This window comes from Pinus tabuliformis, chromosome 8, assembly GCF_031772625.1.
Source record: "Pinus tabuliformis cultivar Carrire ecotype Pingquan chromosome 8, CPIR1, whole genome shotgun sequence".
NCBI lineage: Eukaryota > Viridiplantae > Streptophyta > Pinopsida > Pinales > Pinaceae > Pinus > Pinus tabuliformis.
The window spans coordinates 1,277,292,878-1,277,320,438 of NC_142294.1; positions in this window are offsets into that span (position 1 = coordinate 1,277,292,878).

Consider the following 27,561-nt stretch of genomic DNA (forward strand, 5'->3'; position numbering starts at 1 on the left):
TGAATATGAATATGAATCCTAGGTTGCTAAATTTTCCAAGATTAAATGACATCTTGGATCATTAAGTTCTCAAAATCCATTTAGGTCATCACATCGTAGATTTGTAATTTAAAAGAAATCCTATTTGGCTTGATACTTTTCTTAAAACTAAAACCTTTATGAATACAAACATGAGAAACAATATTTTATTAAGGGTTATCTTTTAAGAATATACAAATATTGATTATGAATGAAGCCATATCGAAGACTGGTAGAGAAAAGGGTGGATTTAAAGAAGGCTCATACTTGGTAAGGAGAATTCAAACTATCGTGTGGAGAAATTATGACTTGGGGGTTTGTAAGTCAAACCTGCACAATAAATAACTTTTGTTAAAGCCTTCATATAATTTTAAATAGAATTTTAGAATTGATAGAATCTGAAATGATAAGACCTGTATTGTTAAAGGGATTTGAGAGTGATTGGGTTTAGTCACCTAAAGCCTAAACTTGAATTTACTCCCATACCTAATTCAACCCTTTTGCACCAGGTAACGAAGCACCATTTTTTCCCCTTGTTGTAATTTCATCACCCCTCTAGATATGCTATCATTTGAAGCCTGGAATGAAGAAAGATATGCTATCATTTGAAGCCTGGAATGAAGAAAATGGGTAGGGTTCTGAGGTGGCCCCACTTAGTCACTTTACATGCAATCAATATTTCTACAAATACAGAAACATAGAGACAAGATTTAATACATGCTTGGAATTTTCTCTTTTAGAAATAGGGAAAATATTCTTGCTTATGTTTGTATTAGACCAAAAATCTAGGATCTAATAGAATCTACAATTATCTTGGTAGAAAACATTCTTATTTATGCTCTTAATAGTAATTCTACATCAGCCTCGCTTCTACTATGAAGCTGCTACTAAGTGGATAATGGAAAGATATTATACTCAAACTTTTATTCTTTTTTGATATCTTGCTAATATAACTTTAAATTTTAAATAACCATAGTATTTTTGCTATTTTGAAAATATAGCCTCCTTTCTTATGGATATTTCATATGAATTTCAACATTCTCTTATGAAAGTCCCTGGACTTTCGTAATCTTTAAGATTTTTTGGAACTACTTTTGTAAAACAATTCAAAAAACAAGGTTTCAGTAATTGGAAATATTTCACCTATCCAACCTCTCACTGTTTGGATGAAGCATGTTAAGAATATCAAACTTACTATCTATTCTTTTCTATACTTTTTATCCATAAAGTTGTTGTCAATAGGCTAGTGGTATTTAAGGTATAACTAAGGAGTAGACCCATCAATGGAGAAAATGTTGTTGAATTAGCATGTTGATTTTGCATAACAACAATTGTTGTTATCAACCAGATGATAAGACTCCCTAAAGTTTCCAGTTTTATACCAAACCAGTGGCCAGACTCATCTTTCCCAATGTAAACCTAACATTATTGTCCATTGTTTTCCCATTGATCATTTCCATGTGGTCATGTGATTGGTATGCATGAATTGAAACCAAACCATTTAATGCCTCCCCAAAATGTGCATAAACTAGTGATTTGTGTGATAGAATCCAAGTGTTTAACCCCACGTGTAGTACTTTGGATAGAAACATAAAGATAAAATGACGCTATTAGCAAATCAAAACTAAGAATCATACAAGAGAAACGTGGTAGACATCGTTATTATATTTGTATAGAAAGTAAATTAGAGAGGTTTTCATATACAACATCTTGATAAACATCCTTGTTCTTGACCAATAAATGTGTAGAGGCAAATACATATTTTTTTGGTGTATTAAATTTTTTTCAATATTCCCGAATAGCCTAAAATTTAGAACTAATCACAATAATAAGATATGATAGCAATGACTAGGCTGACAACCCATGTCTATGGATTTCTGATAAGGAACAACTATCTTGGATTAAAGATAATATGGCCCTTGTTGAGGCAAGGGCCAACTAGCATACTGGGGCAATACACATTGTTCATTAAAGCAAATGGTTAGTCTTAGACCAAGTTCAATCCCCTACGACACTTATAATATTCACCTACACAAGGTAGTGTCCATTAAGGCACAATGATTGTTGCTTTTATTATAAGGGCATGCGTAGCAACCCAAATTTGGAGCATGAAATAACATATCGAGCACTTGAAAATTTCCTAAAATCTTTTAGAAATTTGATCACATCTCATTTTTATAGCTTACATTGTATGTGAAAATGGCCCATCAAGCATGAGATGCAAAGGGCCATCGTAAAGTACAATGTTTCTAAGTGGCCATGTCCCCAGAATTTCTCTAGCGACAAAGGATAGGAAGACGATAAGAGATTCCCCGCTCCCTTCCCTACCTTGAAATTTAGGATCTGGGGTAATATATGCAAATATGAAATTTCATTTCTCATTGGGAATTTCCTAGATCCAATCCCTGTGAACCTTCAACCTTGGGTTGTTCTGAAGTATTACTTTGTAGAAGAAAAAAGTGTATAATATTTCACTTCACTTCAACCCAACACACTAGGAAGTTTAAGAGAAAACATAACAAGAAAATGCCAATAAGTTTCAACCCTTATGACACATATTTCCAAGCATATACTAGATATGATAATCACTTTACCACAACAAATTTTACAACAGAAATTCTACTCTCTTATTTCCAATTTAAATAGTAAATAACTTCACAATTTCATCCCTATGTTATTTCAAATTGGCATGAACAAGTGTAGAAATTACTCTATCAAGAAGATGATGTAAACTGAAAATCAAATCTACAATTACACAATTTTGGACAGGTTGAAACTTCATATATATGTAAAGGAAATGAAGTACATGTACATGTTATAGTGTTATGACCAAGATAGTATAATATTTATCTCTCCATACGCTAGCTAGTGAAAACCATGAAAACCCTATCCATTAAAAATGATCCACAACAAACTAACATCAACATTGGCATGTCTAGCTTGGATTGAACACTTGTCTCCCATAAGTGTCCTTGATTCCTCCTATTCTCCTCAAACAAGCATACCAAGTAACACCTAGGTTAAAGGTCAACAACAAGCTTGTAACACCCCTATGGATCTGCTTTTTAAACATTTACTAAATTTAGACATTGAACTATTATTCAAGATTTAATTGATATGGAAGCCACGATGGGACTTAAGTGATGATGTAATTATTATTATTTGAATTAATAAATAAATTTCTTGGAGATAATTAAGGAAAGAGAACTAGAGTTAGAATATTTCTTTCCATCTTGAGAAAAGTTGTTGGTGATCAAGTCCACATGGTGGACCTTCCCTAAAATCTCCTAAAAATCCCTAGGAGGAAATAGTTAAAAATACATTGATTTAACATTATGGGTGAGAATATTATGTTAAATCACTTAGTTGGGGAAAGATACTAATTACGGTAGAATAAAGCATCGTAGGATAAAAAGGAAGGTTTTAAAGAAAAATAAATGAGTTTTTTTCACAAAAACAAAAATCCTAGGAAAAATGCTAGCAAGCCTTGAAGCAGGATGCTGCTAAAAATATGTTGGGAAGAGATCTATAAAATAAACGAACCATGAATCAATGAGGTTGTCGATTCCGATGGTAGGAAGATTTAGCTCAGGGGGAATTGGCAGAGGCAGTTTATGGTCGGGAGGAACATGCTCAGTCCTAGAGTGTGGTCCAAGTCGTAGTTATAGTTAGCTTCCTGGTTATGCATATATATATTTTTTGTGTACTTGTCAAAATGATAAAACTAAAAGTAAGTTCTATTGACTAATGGAAGAAATGCATATTTTCGACATACACATTGTAGAAATATGGTGATAGAATTGCAACTGCTCAAGAAGTTTAATCTAAAATCAAGAGACAAAATTCTACTCTACTGCTCTGTGGAATTCAATTCACAATTTAGAACAACATTCACAAACATGCAATAATAAAAAACACACATGCACAATATTTTTCTAGCGGAACCCAACTAGGAAAAAACCCTCAAACCTCTTTGCATTAATCAGATGAATAAAGAATGTATTAAATTTATTTCCCACTGTGAGCACAACTTGCAAGTGAATAACCTTTCTTTCTTCTTAATGAGAAGCTCTCACCCAAACTTGGTCAATTTATACCTTTTTCTTGATCCTCTATTTCCTTGCGTAATTCTTGAAAAATTATCCCCTATTTTTAGGAATTTTCCTCCAATAGATTGCACAATTCCCAACGATTGATCATCTCAGGCATACAACACTTGTACAGTCAAACTAGTTTACAACTACTTCTTACATTGCCTTGGAATCTCCACCACAGCTAAGAAACTCAAATTCCTAGCATGCAATAGCTATTTTGAGCCAATTTATTAGTGAACTAGATTATCACTAGGTTAGACTATTGTCCCACTGCACAATTAATCTTCTCCTAGTTCTATCAACGATTAGAACTAGTTTAACTAAACACAAATGTATATAACTGAACTAAATTACTAAAATCTAGCAATCACATTGCTTAACTGAACTCCAAGTCCTCTAACTTTAAATTATTGATCTAACTAAGTGACAAGAGCCACGTCACACAAGTAAACTACCTCCAAGTTGTCTGTTGATGTGGAAATTTGAATTTTCTCAAATTGACCAAGGAAAAGTCAAATTGAGACTTTCTTGATAGAATTTTCAACATGCATATTCCTATGTTGCATGCCTAGGTATAGGTACATATATCTGTTAATTCTAGTTGCATGCATATTTCCTTCTCTCCGCATATGGAGTAGAATATAAAACTTCATCTTAAATAATAAATTTCTGGTGCATGCAAGTAAGAAATTGGGAGAAGGCTGAAAATTTGTTATGGATAATTCTATAAAAAGAAAAGAGTCAATATTTATTATCGAAGTGGTCTTGTGATCATTGTTTAATCTCCCATATAAGGAATTTTGATAGAACATAAGTTTTGAAATTGAATGACTATATATCTGTGTTAAATAACGAAGGTATACCATTTGCCAATTTCTTCCTTATTAGAAAAGTGGATAGGTATTGGTCGAATATTGGGTTAAATTACAAAGGAAATTAGAGAAGTGGGTAATAGAGTATAAATGTATGGTCATATATATTGGTAATGACTTGTGAAAAGAAAGATACAAACAAGACTCAATTATTAGTACTCAAACCTAGTGCTCCAATCTTTGACCAATAGTTGACATGATTGGAAAGCATATATAAATATCCATATATAGAAAGAAAAAAAAGATGATCAACACAAAAACACGATCCTAGAATTTTGGTGGCAAAAAAAAATGATGTTATTATCAGTAAAGGGCACAAAGAACATGACAACTTATTTTTTATACATTTATAAGGTTGTAGTATAGACAAGGGAGTTGAAATCCAAGTAGCTCGAGGGTAGCAAAAAAAAATGATGTTATTATCAGTAAAAGGCACAGAGAATAGGACAACTTCTTTTTTATACATTTATAAGGTTGTAGTATAGACAAGGAAGTTGAATTCCAAGTAGCTCGAGGGTATGAATGTCTAAAGGAAACCAATCCCACTAATGAAGGGAAAAAAACATTTTGAATCCACCCTATAGTTTAATAAAAAAAGACATAACTATGTCAATCAGAGGACACGAGTTAGAAAATCAGATCCTGAAGTTACAATATCCTGTATTTGAATTTATAAGGATATGGGAAGTTCAACAATGAAGATGATACCCAAATGAAACATTACACCCAAAGGAGACAAAAAAAAATGATATGCCATAAGGCTTATCGACTTTCAACCCTTGTAAACTATTACAAAATGGAAAATAAATACAACAAATATTGAAATCAACACCATTGGAGCCATGGTAAACATATATATGAAAAGAAGAAAAATATAGTAGATACAAGAAAACTTTATAGTAAATCTTCATAATTATTATTGTCCTTAATCAAAACTATCATTTTTCCAAAGAAAATACGAATAAAATTCCCCAAATCACACAAATTACCGAGACTGCGATATCATGACCATTTTATAAATGACTCCCTCATTTTTTTTTCAAGGCACATCCCATAAATTTTAACTTATGGACAAATGCAAATTACAGTGCCATAACTGATACTAATACCATCTTGCGGTAAAATAAGAAAACTCAAAACCATGGCTAATACCATCTTGGGGTAAAATAAGAAAACTCAAAACCATGGCTAAGGTTTAGAAACCAAAAAATAAATACAATAGAACATTTTATAAGTGACGACGTAGTCATTTAGTAGATTAGAACGGAGAGGGATTCAAATTGTAGTACAAATCACCGACAATCAAGGTTGAATAAAAAAGAGTAAGCAAAACTTTAGAGAGGGGTTAATTCCTAACATCCAGAATTCATACCTGAAAAACCCAAGGGATGATTGAATAAAAAAACAATAATAATGAAAGCAATCTTCAATGAGTAAAAAGGTAAACAGGGGATTTCGAGTATGCAAGAAGGGAAAGAGTTTTTTGTCCCACCTATGAAAGCCAAGTGGGTAATCACTCCAACCCTGTACTCAAAGCAATATAATTTCATATGGCCTCAAATTTTGAATGGATGAAATGGTATTGTGCATTTCCAATGGAAATACCCAAAACGCAATTCGAAAAGTAGCTGTTTAGAAATTAAGATTCATAAAGTTCAACCCATTAAAAGAATTCCAACCATTCGAACAAAAGAACGAATGCCTACATACTTCGACCATAAACAGTGAATAACCAGGGTTTCGACAGTAATCCTTCATAACATGTTTCAAATTTCCAAATGAAAATGTATAGAAGAAAAATGGTATTACGTCCAACGACAGGACCATTTCTCTCCCCCGAGCATTTGTAGAATTAAAAAGGAAAGAAATGTCAATAGTAAAATCAGGGAAGAATTGTAATTAGTCCAACCAAAAACCTGCAAGAAAACTAATAGTTACTTTGCTGGATAAATATTCTAAATGGTCCCTTGAAATTGCAAGCAGCATGATTGGGATTACCCAAGAAAATATGGACAAGGTATTAATAAAAAATAACAACAATCCATAAAGCAACTGAGTCCCATTTAGCCACCACGACCAAAATGAGAATGGACAATTGGGTCTAGTGAAAATTTGTATTTTCCCAACCTAAGACTAATGGGATTTTCACTGTCGAATTTAGAGTCTTGAGATTTGAGTCATTAGTAGGATGCCAACTGTATGGGCCATGTGAGGCCACATGGGCCCTAGTGGCATGGCCCATATGATTTACACCATGTGTATGGCCAAATAATAATACTTCGCTTAGAAGGGTCATGATTTCACATAGTAGTTCGAAAAACCAAACCATGCAAGTTGTAAATATTATAAGAAATGTCCAACAAGAATTAATAATACGGTTAGTGTGACTTATAAAATTAGCCTATTATGTGATAAGCCAAATCGGTAACGGGGCATATAGTAGTGGCATAAGGTATAAATTTATCAATGCTTAGAGAATATAGAATCACTCCAGCTATAAGAATAGGGAATTATTAACTTATCTTAATACACGTGTATACTTGAAATCAATTCGCTTAGAACAAATACCTTAAGAAAAGGGATCCATCAAAATTGTATCGACAATACGAGAGGATCAAATTGAGCATATGCCATAAGTGGACATCAAAACTACAAACAACAAGAACACATTAAAGATTGGAAAAAGGGGTTATTGTCCTTGTTTTGATCTCAATTCGTTATTAAGATAAATTAATAAATGAAAATGTGGAGATTCTATGTAATAGTGAGAAGGAATGAAGGGGTTCATGATATAAGAGTAACTCCTTTCAAAATGAATCCTAGAAAATATGTCTTACACTATTGGGATGAAAAATAAACCATAGCTTAAGTACTCTAATAAACGAAGATTTCAGTCTGGATTATCTCCAAGAATGACATAAGTAACTTTGGTTGATTGTCCAATGAAAAAAATCATTGTACATTAAGCAATACCTCCATTCCATGAGGTGTTTCTAGACTAGGAGGGATAAAAGTGGTTACTTATTAGTTACTGATCACATTAAGAGAAAAAAATCAATATCTATAATTGGGTTCATGACATATGGTATCAGAGATACACGTTTCAATGTTGAGGCCTATGGGCCAACCCACAACTTTAATATAGAAATTAGAAATTGCTAAATTAGACCTAGGTGAAAATAAAAGATGAAGTGTCACCTTCTACAATATAATTCAACGAAGGAGTAAAGTACTTGGAAATTGGAATTACCCATTATTAGTAAAATAGTTATTGAATAGTTTGAAGAAGAGGGATATCAATAGTTTGATACTTGTTGTTGCTGCAACTAGGACATGTGAGAAGTATTATTAGGAAACATTAGGCCTAATTGTTTAAAGCACATTGCATTAAACATTTAAGTGTATATATTTAAAAAAGACCCCTACTAGGGTAAAATGTAGTAAGAAAAGTAAATTGACAAAAGATGCAGTAATAAACACACTACTCAACTAAATAGATCTAAAGAGAATGAAATACCATTATATAGTAGATGAGAGATGTTATGAGTATACGAAGATGGCCCCAATATTATGCACATATGTTTGTCTTTCTTATTGAGTACCACAAACTCAATAACAAAATAACAATGTGACCCTATACAAAAGCTACCATAGAAGAGAGACAACCTCTTAAGCCATCTTGAGTTTACAACTGAGGTGAGTAGAGTATAATAATAGAAGAGGTGATTTCATTCCTGATTCTAGATGTATCAATATTACAAATAATAATCAAATACCTGTTGTTGCAAGAAGTCCAAGGAAGGTAATATAATTTGTAATAATAGACATCAAAATGAACTAAACCATAACTCCAAACAAGGTGGAAATAAGGGGATAGAAGTAAATATTGTCGATGTTATATCAGGAAGGAAATAGAATTAGTTTGTTACAACCTGAAGTATCTTTTAGTATATAAGTTTTAAATTCTTTGAGACCTACTATTATATACAAATTTTCACTATAGTAGATTACTCCATCTGACGTAAAAGGGAGATATGAGTACAATGAGGATTTAGCGTCGGACTACTTTGTTATACAAAGCCCTCTACGAGCATTGACAAGTTATTATTGTTATATCCGGTTTGTATTCTTTATAATCAAGGAATTGATATGAGAAAGATGATCGCTTAGACATTACATACAAGATTATACAAGGAAATGGTGTTAATAACAAATTTCTTGGGATAGAAAGAGAGATGGGGAAAAACATATCAATAGTAGACAGTAAATATTACAAAATAGAATGATGTGAGGTATAATTTACCCTGAACAAAAAGATGTATGTCCTTTTTATAGCATTGAATTATATCAATAAATTATGGGAAAGTGTTAAAAAGTCATAAATGGATGTTACACCAGTAAGTTTTTTCATAATACTGTGTAGTTACAGTAAGTTGTGACATAAGTCTTGTGACAAAGAATATTGTACCAAATGCAGAACTTGTGCAAAGCAAGCACTTATTAAGTATAATACAACAAGCATAAAGATTAAAATTTTCATTCTTTACTTAGCGTTGAACATTAACATATGTAGTATAGAAAGGAAAATGTAGTATCTCAAGAGTAAGAAAAAAATTGAAGAATTAGTTATTACGGACTACATGGAGTAATCAATATTCAAGCATATCTAGGGATGCGTGTAGTACTCTTATAATAAAATCAGTAAGTTATAAAATGCGTTTAATTTCTTAATGGTAGACTTCAGCACATAACAGCAAAGGAATTTCCGAAAGGAATCTAAATAACTAAGTACATATTTATAATTGTATAAAAATAAGATGAAAAATTACATATAATCGTGATGTGTACTATTGATCTATTCTAAGAAGAGATATAGTGGAAGGGAAACCTAGTAGACCAACTCATTATAGAAGGCCTGGGTAAGTCTTATAGGCTAATTAGCTAGAGTAAAGTGGTACAAAACCTTATAAGAAATTGTTCCATAGAAACAAATTGTTCCATATGAACTATGGTTCAAAATAAATTATGTGTATAACAGGAGCAATATTCTAGTAGGAATTGGGATACTATGATAAGAACATATCCATGAGTAAATATATAAATATATATAGGAGTGGATGTGTGTGGAATAATATAAGAATCCAAGAACATAAATTATGAAATAATAATAGCAAGTATTCTTAGGTACAAATTATCTCCAAACAAAGTTGTGCACGTATACTCTTGAGATTCAAATGGGCATGCAACCATATATGAAATGTTTTTTCCTTAAGAACTAGGAGTATTTAGTGTGTACATAAAATACAAGATGATATAAGGTATATAAATATCAACAAGAAATGGTTTTCAAGAGGGATTAAGAGTTAGTATCCGACAAATACGGTGTAGCACAATACAACGAGTACTCAAAAAGGATTTTTCTTGAGCATATTTAATATTAATATTGGCACAACTGAAACATTTCTATGAAGAGAATAGATTCTAACAACAAGGCCGAAGAAAAAGTATGCTATGGGTTATACCTTTGTGACTGAGATTCAAACCGTCGTGGATGTCCTGGACATGCTTGTGTTATAAGAATGATAAGATTTATGGAGGATCTGATAATATGTGATCAAAGAATTAGATAAATAATTTTGTGACCTCCTTGATTTAGGAAACTCACGAACTGATTCCCTTACAAATTAACAATTTCAAGTTTACATATTGGAATACCTGAAATAATTGGAGCGCATAGCATGACCATTGAAAAATTTCAAACAAGAAAACATGAAAAAAAATGTTATATACATGAAACTATTCAAGAGGAATTGCAATGCCCTTGAAAAAGGAAAATAAATTCTTGATTGGTAAAACTAAATGATGAGATGATCCTTAGATATATACAAAATATAGGTAAAGAATTTGTAACCAGGATATTTGGTTGAGAAGGGGATATCTTAAGAAAATGTAGACAATCCTATATGTGAAGGGCCTACTAATTATGTTATATATACGTGGGATGGGAGAGAATATCACCTTAAAAAGTGGGTAAAGGAAAAATCAATCATGAAGACAACAAAGTTTGTAGAAAAATGGAGACTATTAAGTTTAAAATACTAGTAATATTATCATTTTAACTACCCCAAGAAACTAGAAAAAATGAAGGGACTTAGAGATAATGTAAAAAACATGCAAAAATCACCAACCTTACACATCAATGAATAGGAGTAAAAATTGATCAAAATAGAAAGTAAGAGCGAAAACATCCTCAAGAAGAATTGCAATACACCTTTAAAAAAAAATTGGGTTGAACAGAACTACCAGAACTATGAAGGAAAATCCCTAAATTTTACGCTTGTTAGTTGACATATTGTTTTATTATAGATATAAAAATGTGTGTGTGAAGATGTCAGAGTCAATGAAAACAATTATACAAACATGTTTTGGTTAAGACAACCCATGCTTATCGAAATGAAAAGGGAAAAGGCTCCATGGTTATATACAAGAGTAGAATGTAGGTAATTAATAAATAACTTCCAATGTAGGCCAAACAAAAAAATAAAGGGAGTGAGTTAAAGGAAAAAAATGGATAAGGTGTAAAAGGGAAAAGGAGTGTTATAGATTTGTGAAGTTACATTGTTTATTTTTTACCATGAAACTTGAATATGTCAAAATACCCCTTAATTATCTATGTTGGTATTGTGAATTCCTTATTTTTGTTTCCTCATACTTTTGTGGGCTTATGGAAGTGGAAATATAGTAGGTTGTCCTACACATAAGTATGCATGATAGATGCATATTTGATATGATGGTATCAAAGTAACATAACAAGATAGAAAAAATGAATGATACAAGTAGTCATTTGATTTTTATTTCCTCTATGTAAGTGGTAGCAAAGGAAATTGGAAATTTCATATTTTGAATTTCACATTAAAAAACGCCCATGTCACTTGGATAGTCATGAATAAATGTACCAAATTATTTGTTGTACTATGTGATTCTATACTGATGTTGTTAACCTTGTTGAGTGCATGTGGATAGTTGTTGGGTGAAGTTTAAAATATTTTGTAGGATGCGTAAACCAAAACTATAAAGAACCTATTTTGCAAGTGTGGAATGTGTTAAGAAATGATCGTCACTTGAAGACAATAGTACAATTACTTTGGAGTTGAGCCATTTATCAAACACGAAGCATTACAATGCACTCACTAGAAGAAAAAAATACATTGGTGAGGGTCAAAAAATGTCACCATAAGCTTGTTGGTGATAGTCAAAAGAGCCTAAGTCACCAAAAGTATAGGTGGTGTGGTGACATTCGAGGTATGTCACGAATAATGATTATAATGATAGATGGTGACTATCACCATTTCATATGAACAACAACAATTTATGGTGATGGACCTTTCATGGTCATCATTATTGATGCATATGTATGGTGGCATTCGTTGACTGTCACCATTTCATATTTTTGTGAGGGCCAAAAAATGTAACCATAAGCTCATTAGTGATCAAAAAAAGAGTCTCCATCACAAAAAACTGATCGTCACCATTCCATATGAATATCAGGGCATGATGGAATCGAGCCACCAACCTCCTACTTGTAAAGTAGGTACTCTTCCATTGAGCTAGAACCCTTTAAAGAAATAGACTTTAAAAAAGTAGACCTTGAAACATTATAAATTGTAAATTATAAAATTTTGTAAAGTCTTAGCAATTTTTTTACTAAACAAGAGCCACATGATGGAAATGTCATTTCTTTTGTGGCTCTTGTGAAAAGTAGAATATCACAATTTTTTATCATGTTAAATCTTATAATTATTTCAAACTCATCATGTCATTTATGTTTTCTATTATATTTGAAAGACTAACATTACAAGACTACATAATATTAATACATATGTTATTTTCTTCCTCGATGTCTGACCTGAGAACTATATCAACTTGGTGATAAAAATTAAATGTAGAAACTAATAATATTACCTTATAAAACACAGAATTCACAATACAATATAAATTAAATATAGACACGACATTATTCTATACTCTAAAAATTCAAAATACAATGTAGATATAAACAATTATTCTATACACTGAAATTTGTGATTAGGAAGAAAACATCTTGAAAGAATGAATTTTTTTAATACCTCTAGAAGAAAACACACACAGATATATATATACAAAAGGACCTCCATATTTTCCATACTTTATATCAAAGTGAAAGTCTGGTATGATCTTTGAATGTAGGTATAAATTTAGCATCAGAAAACATTAACAATATACGCTCTGATATTTCTTCACTAATAAAACCATATTTCCATCTAGTAAGGATATTTCATGTCCATAACATCCTGAAAAATGTAACAACAAATGTGACAATTTTTTTAGTAGCACTTAGTACACCTATTTATCTGAATTAGATATCTCGTAATCGTTCATCCTGTTTAATGTACTATAGTTAAGAACATGTACAATGATCATTTATCATCATCCAAAAAAGAACCCAACAAAATTTTTACTAAGAAGCCTCGTGGAATTGGACAGTTCGATGAAAAAATTATTGTTGCCTAGCACTAAAATGTGTAATCCTCAGATATATAATTATTGGAATCTTCTAGTTCATACAAGTAGGCCTCATACGAAAATTAAGCACCCTGAAGTACAACTAATTCATAATCAAGTTACAAGTTATCATAAGAATAAGATGGTCATAAAAGGTGAATGTAGAAGCTTTAAAATATGTTAAACCAACCATGTCAATTTTTCCAACTTTTGCACAATCAGCCACTTCAATAGCCCACAAAATAGATAGAATACAAATGAATTATCTATGGTTCCAAAGATCAATAAAAAAAAGATCATCGTGCATGAAATTGTATAATGAGCATGCAACAACAAAACTTGAATGCATAATCTTCACATTCAAACAGAATATAAGCAAACTAGTCAAACTTCTTCAACATATTTAGTAGTGGAAATCTTATATTCCATCTTTAATGTATGAGCCTTCGTAAAGTAAGGTTTTTGGTCCTATCACTAGAAAACAATGAAAGTGTTAGAGAATCCTGTCAAACCAGGCCAAAATTCAGAAATAGAATGAGAAATATGATTTAACAAAAGGAACTTATCCCTTTAAACTCTAAATGTTGAAAGAATACAACAACATCCACCTAAAAAAAATGAAAATAAAAACTAAAACTTTATTCAGGTGAAGGCAGTTTTTTTTAATCAGGAGAATTGGTATACCTATTCTTTTTCACTGAGAAGACTTGGATCAAGTCAATGAGACTACCACTATACTCCTGAGCCTAAAGAAATTTTCCACAAGCCTATCTAAACAGATAAACTAAGTTTGAACCTGAGTGAGGAAGCCCTATATTGGTTGGGAAAATCCTTGAAATTATCAGTTGGAGGTTATTATTCAAAATCCACACAATGATAAAGACTTTATATGTGAAAGTTATCCATGAAAGTGTTTTAGTCGATGTCTATATTATGATCGCCAATAAAAGAAACCATTCCTTTTCGCCAAAGGCCTTTAATTTTGGACATCATTATAATAGGTGTTGAATGTCATAAATTGGTTTAGTATAATACAAAAAATTATTAACAAATTACTTTAAAAGAGACTTAAAAGGGAATCAAGCAACACCCAAACCAAAATCTAACCATTAAAAATAAAAATTCGACAACCATTCTTTCAAAGTGTATCCTTACCTCTTTTTTCATTGCTTCCATTTATCAACTCCTTGTCTATTAACCTGCATGAAACAATTCATACTTCGCTTCCTACAAATTCACTTCACACAGGAAAAAACATATCCAATGGCCAACAATACTAGGTTTACCATAGCTTCTTGGTATATAAATGACACATCACACAACTAAACAACTAGCCAATGATTTAGTGCAACTAGTATAATCGTTATTTAAGTAATTTTAAAGATTTTACAAATTATGCTCAATTATTGAAGAAAAGCTTTAAACTAACTTGGTTAAACTCATTACCGCTATTGTACTTTCAAGAGCAACCACTGATTTTAGCTTTCAATTTGATGAATTGGACTTAAGTTGGACCATATAAATAATAAAACAAATTTGAAGCCATTTTTAAATAAGAATTTTGGAGGATTCTAACATTTAAAGAAATAATAATATCCAAGAATGGATTTTGAAGAAGTCTATAATATTCTCACAAGGAATAAGGATAGATCTTACAAGCAAACAAGCTAACACCTAAAATTCACAGACCAAGTTGTGTTTAGATTCAATTTTGAATGCATTGAAAGGATCATAGCCTTGTTAACCACATATTTTGCATTTCCATATATAATCACAAAATATACTTGTTTTCTAATCAAACTAATAAATAGACTCATTTAAAAAAAATGGAGCCCTATCACACTGTGCCAACACTAAAGAATGTACATAAACTCTCAAAATCAAACGAAAAAACTTATTTCACCTACATAAAAAGAAAAAGAAAAAGAATCAATTAATGTTTATATAGAATACTAGTGGCCCATGGGTGTGTACATGTTGTTTGAATCTTAACCATTAAACTTTAGGATTTATTACTCATGCTTTATGCTTAAGTATGTACATTGTAGGATCACATGATGTCATTAAACAAAGAGGTCCAAAGATCCACTATAGATGACTATATACTTTCTTAAGGTCTTAATATTGTGGGTGTTCTATATTGAAATACCTATATTGGAGTCTTAGCCAATAGAGTCACTTCTTTTTTTTCAATAATTTTATTTGAAAATGCTTTTATATATGTATATTTAATTTAAGTCACATATTAAGTTGACAATTTGAAATATTAGATAACTATCATAAATAACATGCAAATTTTATTTATAGTGTATTTAATAATTAAATAAAAATACACAAATAATAACCATCAAACCCTGAGATATGACCCTTTTTTCACCTCCATATCGTATGTCATGAATAACTATGTGAATTCTGGTTTTCCACCTATACTTTTTTTATGATGGTTTCAGCCTACCTTTTCATTTCCCCTCTGTATCCTACATTGCAAATGTCTAGTGAGACAATATTTGTCACAATGGAACGTTTGGCCATGGTTGACAATGATTGATTTTCATATGGAAACAATATTTGTTACAAAGCCACATTAGACCATGGTTTATTTTCATATTGAGAAAATCTTTGTCAGAATGTGATGTTGAACCGTGGCTGACCATTCTTATAAACCCAAGGGATTTTTATTGAACTCAATGATAAATATTATAAGCCATATGAATAATATTATTGACCCGAACTTAAATAGGAACGCAACAAATTACAGATATAACCATAAATACAGAGATGCAATAGAAATAACACTTCATTTCATTAATATCAAATACTAAAATATGCTTACAAATGGAATGGAAATAAGACTAGCTCGGGCGATGGTAGCTTATCTCTAAGAAGATATGTGGCAACTACATGCCTCTGAACTATGTTGCAATGAAGCTAGGAAGCCTATTTATTATTGAAAAACAATGGAAATCCCTAAACATCCAAAAACTTAACCCTAAGAGATAAAGCGCCAAAACTATGGGCTCCGTTTGGGTAAATTGGTACATCAACTTCCCGAGGTCGTAACTTTGGTATACAATCTATGTTTGACGTGAACAATACCTCATTAGAAATATCTATCTGAGGACTACAACTTATAAGAAGACAACATGAGCAATGACCAATGTTGGCTTGGGTTTCCCAAAAACGTCGTTTAGGGCCTCAAAACAACTCCAGAAGTTCAAGACCCGAAAGACTACCAAAAATAGTAAATTGTGCTACAATTAAGGAAACTAAAAGAGATAGTGATGGGGGTCCTAGTGGAATAGGCAGGTGGCCACCAACATCCACCTGGATCAGTCCTCCGCCCTTAGGAAGAAATTCTCCCCATTGCATTGAGTGCCTCCATGAGATGGGGAAACTTCTGGTGAACTTGGTCCATGGTGGGCCACTTGCCTTGGTGCAGTAGTTGGCTAGCTTTGACAACTTGATATAGTTGGATATTTTGCTCAAGAGTGTTGTTGACATGTGTGTCAATAATCCAGTCAGTTGTGGCCTATTCCATGAATTCTAGGTTTAACTCTATTGGTGTGAGCTATTCTGCAATGTCTCATGTGTCCAGTAATGGTGGGAAGTATGGTCAAATGTGGTCTAGATTGAACACTGGGTGCTGACCAAGGAATGGGGGAATGTTGAGCTCAAAACAATTGTCTCCCACAACCTTAGTAATGGTGTAAGGACCATATTTGAGTGACTTGAGCTTCCGATGGGCTCTGGTAAAGCGTTCTTTCTGCAAATGCACCCAAACTTTGTCACCCACATGAAACTTGTGTGGCACCCAATGTTGATCATGTCATTGCCTGTACTTCGAATTTGACTTCTCTAAGATGTCGTGAACCTGCTGGTGGATGTGTTGGATGCGTTTAATAAATCTGGTCTCTTTATCAGCCTTGGACAATAGGTGTGTGGATTCTATCTGTGTAGTCACATGAGGAATCACAACATCAATTAGACACAATGGTTGAAATCCTAGACCCACTTGAAATGGATTGCGCCCAATCGAGCTATGGAGAGCTCTATTATAATTGTGTTTCACATAGGTAAGACTCTCATCGTAGGTTCCTAGATGCTTGGAGTTGTACATGCGAAGTATATGCACTATCATCGTATTGATGACCTTCATTTAACCATTAGTCTGTGGATGGAAGGAAGTCGACTTGGTGTTCAATAGTGTCTAGAGGCTTGACCAGAATTTTCTCAGGAACCTACTATCTTGATCTGATATAATGGTCATAGGGATCCCAAAATGTACCCATAGTCATTCAAAGAAGAGTTTGGCAGTTTCCTCTGCTATGATACTCTTCTTGCAGGCCGCTAATATAGCCATCTTAAAAAAAACATCCACGACCACAAATAGACTGTCATTACCATGTTTGGTAGAAGGGAGGCCATACATATAGTCCATGGATATGGATTCCCATGGCTAGCTGGGAGTAGGCAGAGGAGTGTATAGGCCTTGCTTCTTGATGCTTAGCTTGGCGATGGCGCAGGCAATGCAGGATTTGATATATTTACCAACATCTAGTCGGAGTTTGGGCCAATAAAAGTACTTTTGTAGTACAACCATAGTTTTCTCCACACCAAAGTGTCCTGTGACCTGACTGTAGTGTGCCTCCCAAATAAGATTGGCACGCTTAGCTGAAGGAGCAAAAGGGTGGCCTAGGTAGCACAATAATTCATCCTCAAAGTGTAAATCAGAAACATATTTTCCATCTACTAGCATATGGTATGTGGAAGCAAACTCTAGATCATGTTTGTATAGTTGCATTCATCTAGATGTGTCGTGGCCATAAGAGTTGAGAGAAGTAGTCAGTGCTGCCACTAGGGGCCGACTGAGGTAGTTTGCAACATTATTGGTGATGCCATTTTTGTATTTAATTTTCAAGTGGAATTGTTGTAGATATGTAGACCACTTCTCATGGCAATTATTTTGCAACTTACCTTGTGTCTATATAAACTAAAAAGGTCAGTGATCACTGTGGATGATCGTCTCCTTCCCTAGAATGTAATTCTTCCATTACTGACAAGCCTTCACGATGGAATACATCTCTTTATTATAGGTGGGGAACTTTCGAATTGTATCAGAAAATGTCTCACTATTATAGGCCACTAGATGCCTGTGCTGGGTGAGGACTACACCAATAACATAGCATGAGGCATCTATCTCGATTTCACATAGTTGCTGCAGGTTTGGAAGTGTGAGTACTGGTGCAGAGAAAACTTGGTGCTTCAACTCAACGAACACCTTCTATTGGGACTTGGACAAGGAAAAAATTACTTTCGCCCCACCGTTAGTAATCTGACTCAAAGGCCAAGTGATATGGGAGAATCCCAACATGAACCTCTGATAAAACGTTGCAAGGCCCAAAACGACGTGAAGCTCCATTAGAGTGGGTGCGGCTAGCCAAACTCGAATGACATGGATCTTAGTCAGATCCACATGCACGCCACACTCATCTATGATGTAACCCAAATATTGGACCTGGCTCATGGCAGAGGCGCTTTTCTCCAAGTTGGCACATAGTTTGTGCTGTCGAAGGGTTTGGAGGACTCTCCAAATGTGTTGCAAGTGTTCTTCCCAACTCTTTCTAAATATGATGATGTCATCTAGATAAACAACCATGAATGATTTCTGAAGGACCACAAGATGTCATCCATTAGCCTCATAAAAGTAGCAGGGGAATTTTTCAACCCTAAGGGCATAACAACCATTCAAAAATGCCTTCCTTGGATTTGAAGGCGGTCTTCCATACATCTGTGGGCTCTATTGGAACCTAGTGATAGCCAAACTTCAGATCAATCTGTCTGAAATACTTGACCCCCTTGAGTTGGTCTAGAAGGTCATCAATCCATGGGATTGGATACCTGTTCCTAACAGTGACTTTGTTTAGTATCCAATAATCAATGCATAGCCTCTAGGTCCCATCCTTTTTCTGTACAAGTACAATTGGGCTCCCATAAGGCGAGGAACTTGGTGGGATGTTCACTTTTTACACAAACTCTTGGATTTTCTGCTTGATCTCTTCATTTTCTAGAATGGAGCGATGATATATCAAACTGTTGTGTGGAGGTGCTCCGGGAGTCAAATCTATTGAATGCTTGACCTGACCATGCAAGGTTACCCATGTGGGAAAGGAGAAGATGTCCTTGTATTCTTCCACGACCATATCCACCTACTTCTGTTGCATGGAGTAACCCTTCCCAGGGGCGATGGATGTGGCTACATATTCCCCTTACTTTGAGAGAGAATTTGAAAGAAAATAAATTTCCCAGTATAGGAGATGATCTTACTGCATTTCTTAGTAGAGATTAAAGAGATGGCAGTAGGTGGGGCTACCTCAGGTATCCTGTATAACTTACTACCCAAGGAAATAATAATAGAGCGGGGTCTAGACTCATATACAACATGTTGCTTCCACAGGTATGGTTTTCCTAATAATACATCACAAACTTAAAGAGGAGCAAAATCACACATTACATCATCCGTGAAGGGCTTGATGTTGTAGGGAATGAGACATTGCTGGCTGACACAAAGATCTCGTCCTTGGTGAAGCCACCCGATGGTGTATAGATGAGGATGTGCTATAGTTGGTAGGCCAAGCCACTTCACAACTTCTACTGAAATGAGGTTCTTTTGGCTCCTACTCTTAACAATGAACTATAACGGAGAAACCTTCACCCACATATGTGAGTGGAATAGACGTTTCCCCTCCTTCGGATCTTCAGGCTCAATCTTGTGTATCTTGGGGGTTGCCACAATTGCACTGGGCTCCGCGTTAATGATCTTCTTCCCTTTGTCATTCCCCTTGTTGGGTTTTGACTTAGAGTCGAAACATGCATTTGAATCAAAAGCCATTAGCTCAACCACTAGTGACTGCTTAGCCCGACACTCACTTGTGTTGTGAGTGGAGCTCTTATGGAACTCACACCGCTTCGTCATGTCCTTCTTTGTCTTAATGGTGTTGTTATTTGCTTGCGGCTTCGACGAGTTATCCTAGGTCATCCCGTATTGGCTTTTCCCTTTTCTCTGCAGTTTGGGGTTGCCTTTCCCTTGCTTTAGATTCACAGATCCAAAGTCTCGATTTTTCTGTTTAAACTTCTGATGAATCTTGATAGCGTATTGGTATGACGTGCTGAGTGAGGAGATTTCTAGGAACTTCATCTCATCCTAGATGTACAAGTGTACGCAGTCACGATACTTGAGTACCAAATGTTTCTCAGAATCCTTGATACCCAACTTCATGCGAAGGGTATGAAAAAAATTGGTAAACTATGGCACATCTTGGTCCCTTCCCCACAAAAGTGTGGTCCACTTTATGTATTTATTATCATAGCTCCTAATAGGGTAGTATTTCTCCTTAATGTCACCCCAAAATCAATTCCAATTCGGTGCAGCCGAAAATAGTGAGGGTTTCCTTTCTTCCTTCTTCTCACAATAGGTTTCCCCCTAGTCATTGAGGTGGGGGGTGGTTTTTAGAAGTAAAAAAGTAATCCTTTCTCAGCTGGAAAAATCATGAATAGAAAAATATTCTTCTAAGGTATTTAACCATTTATCTATGAGGTCTGCATCTATATGACTGTCAAATATTGGGATTTCAAAGTTAACTTATACCTTAAATGGCGTGGCACTTCTAGAGTAGATGTTGGAAGGAGATGTGTCGCCATTGGGTAGCTGCTAAAGGATCTGGGCAATGATGTCCATCATCGCATTCCTCTATCGCTCGAGGGATTATTTGAGCAATATTTTGAAAGGATCTCCTGCCCCCTCATATTTCTTCTCTTTTTCCATGAGAGGCCATAAGGATTTGTGAGGTTGGTCTTGTAAAAGTTTGACTAGTTCGAGCCCTAACTCCTTATATCCCGACCTCGTTGGGGACATGCAAAGAAAAATAGAGAAAGAGCAAAATGCTCTGATACTACTAATCCAAAATTGAAGAGGAATGCAAGAAATTACATATATAACCATAAATACAAAGATGCAACATAAATAACACTTCGTTTCATGAATATCAAATATTGAAATATGCTTACAAACAAAATGAAAATAAGACTAGCTCAGACGATGGTAGCTTATATTTGAGAAGATATGTAGTGGATACATGCCTCTGAACTGTGTTACAATGAGTCTCAGATGCCTATTTATTATTGAGAAACAATGGAAGGCCCTAACAATCCAAAAACATAACCCTAGGAGATGAAGTGCCAAAATTATGAGCCTTGTTTGGGTAAATTGGTACACTAACTTCCCAAGGTTGTAAGTTTGGCATACAATCTCTGTTTGACACACAAAATACCTCGTTAGAAATATCTATCTGAGGACTACAACTTCCAAGTGGACAACATGGATAAAAATTGATGATGGCTTCGGTTTTCCCCCAAAAAATCGTTTAGGGCCTCAAAACAGATTCGGAAGTTCAAGACTAAAAAAACTACCAAAAATAATAAATTGTGCTACAATTAAGGAAACTAAAAAACTAAAAGAGATAGTGGTGGGGGTCCAAGTGGAATATACTCATGGCTACCAAAATCCACCTGGATTAATTATACCTAAGGAATATGAACCCTTATATTAATAAGCTCAAAGGGTTTATATTATAAACCTAAAGGATTAATACTAAAACCTAAGGGATTATAAACCCAAGGGAAAAAAATTAAACCTAAGGGATAAATATTATAAATCCAAGGTATATAAACCCTAAGATAAATATTAAAATCCCTAAAATAAACATAATTGAGCATGGTTTAGCGTGATTTTTTTTTCATATTGGCACACTCTTTCTCATAATGCAACATTGGACCATGGTTGATTTTCATATTGAGACAATATTTGTCACAATGTGACATTGGACCATGGTTAAACATGATTGACCATGATTATAAACCCAAGTGGTCTATATTAAACCCTAGGATTAATATCATAAACCCTATGACTAATAATATACCCTACAAATCTGAACCCTTAGATTAGTAAGCCCAAGGGATTGATATTATAAACCCAAGGGAATAATAAACCCAAAGAATCAATACTAAAAATCCAAGGGATGCAAACCCAAGGGAACAATATAAACGAAATAAATTTATATTATAAACCAAAGGTATATAAACCTTTAAATAAACATGGTTCATTTCCATATTGAGACAATCTTTTTCACAATGCGACGTTTGAGCATGGTTGGTTCTCATATTGAGAAAATTTTCTCACAATGTGACATCGTACGGTGTTGTTACGACTACAACAACCTCCTTTTCATTATTATTTATATAAAAGAAATAAAATAAAATGGACCCTATATTAAAAAAAAAAAAAGCCTTATTTGAAAAGAACCCCTTCTTTTTGTAAATATTTATCTTTTATCAAAAAAAATTTATTGCATAAAAAGTCACTTTTTTTTTATAAAACATGAAAGTCGTAGGTCGCGCCTACTTATTTGGTGAAAATAAAACTCTTGTTCTTGAACTTCCAACTTCTTACTATAGTGAGGTTAGGCTTTATATTCAAACATATTCAAACAACTTTCTTGGCACCCAGATTGCCGACTCTCGACCCCCCACTCCCAACTCCCAACTTCCACCTCACCTCGACTATGTTGGACATCAAGGTCAAGACCATTCCTACCACAAATTTATATGTAATATAATGTCGACTTTTGACTACCTGACTCGCTTCCATCGTGAGTACGCATAAAATATTTTATTTATTGGTTCACGTGCCAACCGCCATTTTCTTTTAGTTTTTTTTTTTAATTAAGTCGGAAATTGCAATCACTTATGTTTGAATTAAACCTTATCCGACCTCCAAACATCCAAACTTACCTCGATTTTTGCATGAAATAAGTTGAAATATCTCGTCACTTCAATGAAAAATTAACACCATTCATGGGAATTTATTGTTACTCGTCCAGAGGGTTTAAACAAAATTTAGCAACTTTCCTCCTTTCAAATTTCTATTTTCCAATTTGTTATTCACACCCTACTTACACTCCTTGTATGAAACTTTTCTGTGATTACAAAGAAAGAAGTTCAAATTCACTCTAAGGCTTATAATTTCTGGTAAACATGCACTCTGATAGAGAATTCCATTAGTAAATTCGTTATTCATTACATTAAGGTCAATTGTTTTTAATTATTTTTCACGATATAAGATGGGTAAGAAAGGTAAATCTACCATGTCAAAGTAGGCTATCCAATAGATTAAGGAATGACTAAAGGGAGTAGAAAATCTAGAACCAGAAGATTACAATCTCAACACAACTTTGATTTCTAACACGACCTTCAAAACTCAGAATGAAAGTATGATGAAGTGGGAAGAAATTTATAATTTCTTTGAAAATAAAAGTTGGTTAAATTCAGAAACTTTGACCACGGAGAAAAACACTCAGTTTGAAAAAAATTAGAGGTATGAAACTACATAGAGTTGCTGCAAGAGCTAAAATATTTCCTAACTATGACATGATCGCATGCATTATGGGACATGTGGTTATTTATACCCTCATTTTAGTAGACTGCAATGAAAATGTTATGGCCTCTTGTAAATCGAAAATACTTTCAGCGATTTAGAAGATCAGTCTTCCCAAAGTTTTCTTAATCGCTTAGTTTCTGGATAATTTCAACAATACAATGTTCAAGAAATGTAAAAGGAAACAATACAATGTTCAAGAAATGTAAAAGGAATAATGATAAAGTTATAAAAAATTGGTCAGGAGAAGATAGAGAAGGGTTCAAAATTAGGTTATCAAAATAATATCATGTTTCCATTTTCAAAAGACCCATTAAGATCCGATTCCTCATAAAAATGTTTTCCTGGTCATATGGAGAAAGAAAGACCCTGAGCATCGCAAATTGCAATGGATAGATTTAATACACAATGTACGAAATGATTCAAAATGTTTCAATTGGGATAATATTCTTTATCAAAATTTAATAGATGCCCTAAATTTATCCATTTTATCTCCTCCAATATATGAACATATCTTTTCATGTCGACGCACATTACATATATTATAATTGTTTTTGTTTCGTTACTTTGATGAAATGGGATTCCCCACTTAATCAACAACGGCCTATTCATAATTATTACCCTATTTTATGGGAAAGTAACTTCAAATTCCATTTTTATGATATTTGTAATTTCATTTTTACGTTGATATTTTCTTTGCAATTTTCACTGATCATTTTTTATTGCTCAGTGGTATGTTTCACTAGACAGAAATCCAACGTTATTCATGGTTTTGAAAATTAATATGAGGTCTATTCAATCTATTGACAAGTCAAACCATGATGTCCTTTGTATACATGATTTTCATAATTAATAATTGTTTCTTGATAAGAAGTTAACGTTTCAACATATTTGAAAATTAGTAGTATTTGTTTGAAATTTATGCGTTAAACATTATTTTATTGAAACATTTGTTTATCTAAAATTCGATATATTTGAACAGTGTTGTTTACTGAGGCCATAATTTTTCCTTTTAGACTTAATTATCGCCAAAAGCCAGTGAAAGTGAAAGAAATTTCAATAAATCCATGACTCGGTGTGTTTGAATTAATTTTTTATGGTGGAAATGGATTTAGCACCATCAATAAGACCACTAGAACCCAAAATCCTGAAGCTGAAAAGTTGTAACCACGATTTCCATTTTTTTTCAAAATCCTACCAAAATTTCCATTGCTTTTTCAAGCTAAATTGTGGCCTCGTTAGATTAAGGCATGGGAAATTATTCTCACAGCGTCTGTATATGATGTATGAAATGATGGGAATAATATTTATTCTCATAGCGTATGTATGTGAGGTATAAAATAATAGGAATAATAATTATTACATTTAAAAAAATTCCTATTGACATTGAAATCTAAGTTTAAGTTAAGGAAGCACATGAGTTCAAGTCACTTTATCGCCTGGGTAAAATGATGAATATAGATAAGTGGTGGGTGTGTATTTTATATTTTTAAAGTGTTGAAATGGGAGAAAGGGGATATCCATGTATCTATGAAACTCAGATCACACATGGTGTGTTAATATTTTCTCGTAGGTAACTCTTTAATGAGGATCGTGATCATATCTATATGTGATGTATAAATACTGGAAATAATAATAAGTACATTTTTTAAGATTTCTACGCAAATATTATCCTGATGATGAATTTCAGAATCTCAGTTGTCTCAGCATAGATATAAGAGGGTATTTAGAAAGTAGGTAAATTTCCATGCGTAGGCCCCTGACACTATAAGACCCGAGATATTATACCTGCAGTAGGGGAGGGACCAAATATTAGCATATGAAACACATGGGAAAGCTCCGTAATCAGAGTTGTAGCCGAATTGAATTCTTGCCATATTCATAAATTAATGAAATGCTTGTAGGCATATGCATGTGGGTGGTTGGCCATGCCACCCCCTCTTAAATGTTTTGTGAGGTGGTGGGATGGTGAGTTAACCCCAACCTTTTGTTTTCTAGGTAATTTATGGAGTATGTCATTATTTTCTATTTTAATTAGTTTTGAATATCAAGAACTATGCTTTAGGATTCAGTGCATTAGCCTTGGACACCGAATGTAGATCTAATTTTTTGTTCAAACGGTTCCTTTGTGGTGAAAGTTAATGATATGGATGATTATTATAGGGATTTTGAAAAAAATTATTGGTTTTAAGGGCGATTCGGTCTTTGCATGAAGTCATATTTTAATGGGTTTAATGCTCTTTCCATGCCAACTGTAACTCGACACCTCCTACATTTACCCACTTTCACCAGTTTTCCTAGGGTAAACACGAGCTGAGGGTCCTCTGATAAGACTAAACCTCCTAAATGATCTTAAGGAAATGGATTCGACAACTTTAGATCTTAGTAAATTCCCTCAAGTGCTACAGAACCTCGAGGAGCAACATAACCGCTCTAGGTGTCCAACCCCTAAGATGACTCATTTTTTCATTGACCTAGAACCCCAGTCTCTCCCTTGCCAAGGAATGAAAGAGACTGTAGCCCTCTAGTAACATTGATAATCCTGCCTCCATGCGACTGTGGAATTTTCCAGTCAATTCTATGCTAGTGACCCTGAATTTTGAGCCACTTTTTCAGGGCCAGGACTCAGTTCTCTGCCGAAAACTCAGTGAAACTCCCATAAATGATAAATGACATTGAAAAAAATCTTATGAACCAAAACTTGAACCAAGTCTTAAATTGACCTCTGCTAACCAGGACTAAAATTCCGTCAAACACATGGTGAACATGCAACCTATAGGTCAAGAATGAAAATTTGAACATAATAATCTGAAAACTTATTTGAGGATATACAAGAAGGAATAATTCATTCTCACAATAGTTTTCATAACACCAATTATTTCTTGCATTCATTATCCAGACATTCATTAATTGGTCTAATGGTTAAGAGCATATGTTTCCTCCTAAGAGGTCACAAGTTCAAAACTAGAGGGGGGTAGAGTATGTATGCTTTTGTAGACTTAGTAGTCAAATCGTTGCACGGAGGTAGGTCCCTTGTCCCACAAACAAGGGGGTCTCATACAAAAATTTGGTGTTTGGCTTGGCCGTGACCTTAAAAATGGATAATAATAATAATAATAATAATAATAATAATAATAATAATAATGTGTTAAGAGCCATACTTAGGTCCGTCAATTAACCATGCTTATAACCAGCATATAAACAGATAAATAACAATGAGAGAACAACCAGTAAAGCCACATAATAACAAGTACATTTACTCACCAAAATAAAGGGGAACTTATCTCTTATTAACCATATGCAAAATCCAACCAAGTTAGGGACTTCTACATACTAGCCAACTATAGAGTAAGCTAAACCAAATATTTTTTTCACCCAATCACCCCCATGTCGTATTCCAAGCAATGAATGTGGGAACTCATGGGATAAAACCATCCATAAACAAACAAGGGAATCCAGAGGTTAAATGACCTCCACCCTCACCATACCGTGATCTTATCTAAACTGGTCCCATGATCACAAAACCAAACTGAGCTTGGATGCCTCA